Raw genomic sequence first — 7,241 nt, forward strand, 5'->3', positions numbered from 1 at the left:
TCACCTGTATTCATGTAAGCAAGATTATTAATGTAAGTAGCAGATGTCATGACTGAGTAAATATTACTTTTGTGTTTTCATTAAACTGTTGGGTTCAGAAGGAGTTTAGGAAGAGTTGGCTGAGTTGGAAGTAAAAAAAAAAAACCCACAATTGCCCTATCCCGTAAGGTGCCTCTTTCTGACTGAGCTGTGATCTCTTGAAACTAGTTACCGCAAAGCACCTTCACTTTCCTTTGAAATAGGATTTCAGATCTCAATTTAAAGGAGATTTTTTTTATGCAAATATATCCTATGTACAGCATCTTCTGCCCTCTTCTGGCTTCTTCAAGAAATTCAAGTATGTGTATAAGCCAAATAAAAAGTACTTTTTTTTTTTTTAAACTTTTAGTGGACATCCACCATTTGCTCTTTCTCCATTTCTGGTTGAAAAAGATATATCCGTAATAGATTATAAGAAGACAGGAGTTATCAGAAATCTTTGATTTTTTTCTTCCTCAACAATTTGTTTTTGAAATGGAGATTTCATTCTATTTTATTCAATCCTATCCTCTCAGGGCCAGTTCTGCATATCATAACTACTAAATAAATAATTAAACTGTGCCAAAAATGATTGCAGAGACTAAAATCTGAGGTCATTATAATTCTTGAGATAATTAATCAGATGTTTAAAATAGAACCAGCATGTGAGAACCTTTGATTATAGAAAAAGCCTGGGGCTAAAAGTCCCAGTTCTATTAGAGAGTATATTGGATTTTAACTTCTTTTACCCCAGCCTTCAAAAAAATAAATAAAAGCATAATTTTTAAAGGTAGGGCAATTCAGGCTGACTGATGGCCCTCCACTGAGATTTTCAGATGTGGCATGGATCAAGCATTATTTACTATGCCTTTGAATGACAGTATTTATAGTTATCTGCACTGTTTCACATCCAGCCAGAGATGTCATGCCATGGCAAAAGATTTCCTATTAGAATATGACCCCCAAACAGACGTCCGTGTTGGTAAATTCAAGGGAGCCAGAGGACAGCTTGCTGTGATGGGGAGGGTCACAGTCAGCACAGGGCAGCTTGTTCAAACATCTATTGCTAAGGAAGGTCTCCTGCATCTCAGGGCTTCCTGCGGCAGGAAAGGATTCATTGAACGAAAGAAAGCAGCATTGGAGGGCTAGCCCAGTGGGCATGAAAAGAGGAACAAGTAACTGAAGATGAAAGCAGCAAAGCATTTGGGATGCCAGCTGCGGCTTTCCCTTTGATGTCTTAGTCTGTGTAATTCAGGTGTCACCAAAGTTGAAGAGTCATAATCCAGACTCTCATTTTCCAACCAATCCTGAACTGCTAGTGTCCAGAATTTATATGGTCTCTAGATCACCTCATTCCTAAAGAACTAAATGCTTTTATAGTGAGAAACCTTGCTTAGTCATTAAAACACAGGAGTATTCAGAAGAATAAGCAGGTGCAAATGACTTAATACAGTTTGGACAGAGGAGAATCACACGGGAGCATTTCCTTTTTTAAAACACAGTAAAAGGATACAGTGCTGGACTCCTGGGTGGCTCAGTTGGTTAAGCATCTGCCCTTGGCTGAGGTCCTCGGATGGAGTCCTGCATGGGGCTCCTTGCGCAGTGGGGAGCCTGCTTCTCTCTCTGCCTGCCACTCCTCCTGCTTGTGTGCTCTTTCTCTGACAAATAAGTTAAATCTTTTTTAAAAAAGGATACAATGCTTGAAATTGTTGTATTAAGTCTAAAGGCTATAGACAGAATAATGGAATTATTATAAGACCAGGAGGCAAATGCTAGCCTTGACATATATGATACATATCCAGGAAGTGGAAGCATTTTCAATGACTGTGATTGAGGTAACTGCTTAAATATCTGGGAGAAAATATTAAAGCTTCAAATAATTTTACATACCAGAATACATTCCAGGAAGATTACCAGCATTAACTGATTTAAAAAATGGATAACGAAAGAAGAAATGTCTATTGCTGCATGTATCTGATGGCATATTTGCCCTTAAAATGACATTTTCACCAAGAATATATTGACAAAGGAATATAGTTGTGTCGCTTAGAGTTTTTAGTTACCAAAAACAAAAACCTCTTGAAGTATAAAGGGAATTTACTGAAGGATATCAGCACATAGGATGTCTAGGATAGTGAGATCATTATGACTGGAGGTCATGCAACTAAGGAAAATGTGTGATCCATGCTGTGTCATTAGGGCAGACACAGCCCCACAATTTCTAACTGTGCCACTGGGGAGTTTTCCTTTGACTTCCGAGGCTGGACCCTACCCTTGAGCCACTACCACTGTTGCTCCTGAAAGCTCCATCCTCTTGATGGTGCATGCCGAGAGATGTATTCCACAGGGAGTCTCCTTCCTCGCGTCACCTTCCGCCAGATGAAAGACCCAAGCATCTGGCAGAGACTGGATCACGCAGGCCACTCCCTAACTGCTAGGGAGGGTGGAAATTGAGGGGGCATCTGTGTGTGCCTGGTGCAGGGATTGCTACAGCTACAGTTAAGATGTTGATGTTCAGAAGAGGCTGGATGTCAGTAGACATGACATAGGTCCCTACATGCTCCTGATATAAATAAGCAATGTGTATAAACATTTTATACATGATCCAAACCTCCTTTTTGCAAAACAAATTATATATGCATGGAGAGAAATACGACTCTGAAAAGTAGGACCAAAAACAATTAATATTGGATCTAGGAGAGGCTGGCAGATAGAGTTTGGCTTATTTTTTATATCATATTCATGTGTCTGTGTTTTTAAAATTCTCTATCATATGTATACATTAATTTTATCCAAAAATAAGGGAAATAAATAGACTTGATACCCTCACAGCTAAGGTAACACAATGCCTGACTTAGAATTAAGAGGAACAGTAGCAATTTTTTTTTTAAGATTTTATTTATTTATTTGACAGAGAGAGATCACCAAGTAGGCAGAGAGGCAGGCAGAGAGAGTGAGAGGAAAGCAGGCTCCCTGCCGAGCAGAGAGCCCTGGAATCATGACCTGAGCCTAAACCATTGAGCCACCCAGACACCCCAGAATAGTAGCAATTTTAAAACTCAAGGCTCTCTTTTTTCGTGAGAAACCTGAAGATGACTGAGGACAAAGGACATGCGTACAGGAGATGGGGAAGCCAGGCTAGAAACCCATATTTACTGTAGTTTTTTTTCGAACATTGAATCATCATGGTAAAGCACAAACACAGCCCCCACTACCACGAATTAGGCAGCTGAGTTTCCCACATTTGGAGAAATCGCAGGGGTCAGCACATCCAGATCACAATGGATAAGCCTCCCTCTGGGAAAACCGCCTTCATGATCCTGGCATCTCCCTGTGCGCTGGCATGGAACTGCTTCCATGAACGCCCTTCTTTCCTCTTCCTCCGTATATACTGTATTTTAAGACCCCTGGTTTAAAAAAAAAAAAAAAAAAAGACCTCTAATTTTTCTGTTTCATTTTGGGTATTCGTGTTTAATTTGCGACAATTGGACAGCATGATACAGGTGATTTGTTTTTTACTTTATGGCTAGTAGATGTGTAATCCTGATTACACAAGACTTTCTAGTTATTCACGGATTTATCTTTGTCTAGAGAAGGAGATGTGGTATCCGCTAACCCAGTCTCTCTCTCTCTCTCTCTCTCTCTCTCTCTCTCTCGTCAGCAAGAGAAACTTTTGGTTCCCCCTTTGATTCAGTTTTCATGGTAGTCTCACAGCACGAATGCCCCTTTGAAAAGCCCTTTGAGATATTTTTATGAAAGAACCACGAGCATGGAATTGCTCCAAATCAGGATGCTTACTTGCTTAGAAAGACAAGATTAATTTACTGTGAGAATTGCATAGAAAGAACATCTCTTTTGAGTTGCAAAACATAGCAAAATTACCATATCTTGGAAAGAGGAATCTTTTCTTAAAGGACAATGTTTGGGGGACTAAGGGAAGATGAACAAGGCAGTCACCCTGTTCTGTGTGATAGTGGGCTTCCTAAATGGCTGGTGCCATTATCACTTTTTAGTTCCAGCACAAGCCCAATGTCGAAGCTGTAACATGGGACTCAGTGAAAGCTGACTCTGCAAAGACATAGATGTATCTTTGTTTCATTTTTTGAGTAATTATGATCTCTTACCTAATGTCTGCTATTTGCCAGGCCTTGTATCAGGTACTTTACATATTTTATTTCTGTTCTGAATGCTTTTTGGAGGACAATTTGGAGACCGACTCTAAGCTTACAGTGCATCTCTTCAGTTCAAAGTGATTCTCCTTCTGGAAAGCCCATCTCCAACCTGATCTCCAATCCCCTCAAAAGTCACTTCGGTAATATGTGAGCCTGTCCTCTGGCCACTGTAAATTGGGCCGGGATGGACATCTGACTGAAACCAGGGCGTTTAGATCCTCTCTAGAATTTGCAAATGAAGTTAAGACTCACCGACTGTTAGTCTGGAGGTGGTTGCAAGAGAAATATGCAAACTCCAGAACTGTGATTCTCTGGGAAAAGAGAATGGGGTATAAAGCAGGTGCAGAGAAGGAGGAAGAGATCAAAGATAGAGTCTTGACATTTATCCCCAGTATCTGTTTTTACTTAAAAATCCAGCTCTAAATCCCTGAATTCTAAAGCTATCCTCTCTTTGCTTTTAAAGTAGCTAGAATTGGTTTCTGAAGGTTAGAATCTAGAATCTTGACTATTACAGGGTATAAATAAATTATATATCCTTGCATACCTACATCCATAGAAACATGTTATCTCAGCCTCACGGCATATCCCAGAGTGGGTATTATAATCCCCGTCTTACTGGGGAGGATACAGGCTCAGAAGGTGGAAACAGTCTTCCCAGCACAAACTACTTAGAATAGTTAGAGTTGGTATTTGATCTGAGAATGGAATAGCTTAAAATCCTGTGATCTTACTAGTTTGGATATCGTGCCCCATGCAGATAGATTCATTCTTTTAGCATGCATTTGTGGAGATCCTTTTAAGTCCCAGGCCCTGTGTTTCCAATGGTTCCACCAAGGTTGCCGAGTGGTCGTAGATATTTACATGGGTTTCCGCCCTTATGTGTCCACGTAGACGGCCAAAGGCCAGCTGCTCAGCTCAAGGTTGAGGAATAGGCTTGGAGACTCATTATCCATACACTCTGCTTTCAGTAAAGATAAAATTAAGGACACCTCTGCCAAAGACAGAGGAGGTGCCAAAGGCTTTTTGTATCCCTAAAACCTTTCAGTGTTAAGCACTTACTGAGCTACTGTGTATGTTTTAACTGGATCAGAGGCCACCTGGTGTGATTTTGTCCCTGGCCTTCAGAGAGAATGTGGCTGGGATTGTCAGTGGACTGGTAATGAACACCTGCTTTGAGAATTGTTGTTGTTGTTTTAATGGTTTTTTTTTTTTTTTTTTTTTTTTTTATTTGACAGAGAGAGAGATCACAAGTAGGCAGAGAGGCAGGCAGAGAGAGAGGAGGAAGCAGGCTCCCTGCGGAGCAGAGAACCCGATGCGGGGCTCGATCCCAGGACCCTGAGATCATGACCTGAGCTGAAGGCAGCGGCCCAATCCACTGAGCCACCCAGGCGCCCCTGTTGTTGTTTTAATGGTGCCCTGAAGAAGATTTCATGAAGTGATAGTCCAATAATATCTCGAACTTATTATTAAACACAGAAGTCCTGTGACTTTCCCAAGGTCACAGAATGAGTTGGGTGCAGAGATGGAGCATGCCAGTTGAGAACACACAGCCGACAGAAATCATTTAAAGTGACTTACATTAGTTTTCTTCTTCTTCCTCCAAATAACAACACATGTTGATTAGATTCATGTCAGATCCATTATGCATTCTACCCTCACAATCTGTCTTTCTCTGAATTAATGAAACGTAAAATGGGAAAATTATAGGTTTTATAGTTAGAATCTATAGTGCTTAGGGTACAGTATAAAAGCCCATTATTAATTTAATATATTCTGGCTTATTATAAAACTCTACCTTTTTGTATTAAAATTTAAAATTACTCTAAATACTGAGAACTAAAAAAAAATCGCCATTCTCAGATGCCATTATTTCTTAAAATATGACATGAATCAAACATCATAGTACCTTAGTTTTTATAAAATGTATGCCTTCTATATATGATAACATACAAAATAGACAAAATATAGACAATACGGTTGATACCTCTGGAAGTGGAAATTATTCAGGTTTGCTAATGCCCAAGAGAGCTTCTAGACATTATCTTAATAATAAAAATAGTAGTAATAATTAGAACAGCAGTAACAGCTAACACTACAAGATATTTACTGTAACCCAGGCAATGTTCTGAATGCTTTACATTTATCAGTTCTATCTTCACAGTCCCCCATGAGGTGAGGGCTATTAGCAGCCCATTTTACAGGTGAGGAAAATGAGGTAGAGATTACCATCTCATTTGGTCTTGGCACTTCTGAGCTACTTTTAGGTAGGAGAGAGGTCTGTCCCATTCTTGATCTTAAAATTCAGCCCACATGTATATAACACCTAAATGGTTAAGCAGTTTCTCCTTATCTGGCTGCAACTCTATGAGGCTTTGTTCATTTTCTTCCTCTGTTTTCCAAGTGAACTCCTATTGAAACATCAAGGCTCATAAAAATACTATCCCTTTTAAAGTGTTTTCTAAGTGTTTCCTAATTTTTTAAGAAATTTTCGTTATTTCTTCTTCTTCTTCTTCTTCTTCTTCTTCTTCTTCTTCTTCTTCTTCTTCTTCTTCTTCTTCTTTTCATAATCTGCTACTCTACTTTGGAACATCATTGACTTCCTAACCAATCCAAAGGACAATTTTTATTTACTAAGTTATTAATCCCTTTATGATATTTGACACTCTTAATGATTAAGAGTCTAAAAAAATAAGACTCCTAAAGTTCTTGAAACTTCTCCATGGACTTTAGAAGCAGAATCCTGGGGTACCTGGGTGGCTCAGTCAGTTAAGCATCTGCCTTCAGCTCAGGTCATGATCCTGGAGTTCTGGGATCGAGTCCCACATTGGCCTCCTTGCTCAATGGGGAGTCTGCTTCTCCCTCTACCCTTTACCTTCTACTTCTCCCTCTACCCTTCACCATGCTTGTGCTCTCTCTCTTTCTCTCTCTCTCAAATAAATCTTAAAAAAAAAAAAAAAAATAGAAGCACCATCCTCCACAGCTCCTCCTCCTGGTTTTCTTTTTTTTTTTTTTCATTTTTCCATTTTATTTATTTTTTCAGCGTAACAGTAT

General features: G+C 39.5%; 1 non-coding gene across 1 annotated transcript; it reads right to left on the reverse strand.

Moving 5' to 3' along the window:
- Positions 1 to 3,202: 3,202 nt before the first annotated feature.
- On the reverse strand, positions 3,203 to 3,367 carry LOC123950221. Its single transcript, XR_006820209.1, has one exon. It is a non-coding gene; the product is annotated as a U1 spliceosomal RNA (small nuclear RNA).
- Positions 3,368 to 7,241: the final 3,874 nt, after the last annotated feature.

Source organism: Meles meles, chromosome 8 (assembly GCF_922984935.1).
Source record: "Meles meles chromosome 8, mMelMel3.1 paternal haplotype, whole genome shotgun sequence".
NCBI lineage: Eukaryota > Metazoa > Chordata > Mammalia > Carnivora > Mustelidae > Meles > Meles meles.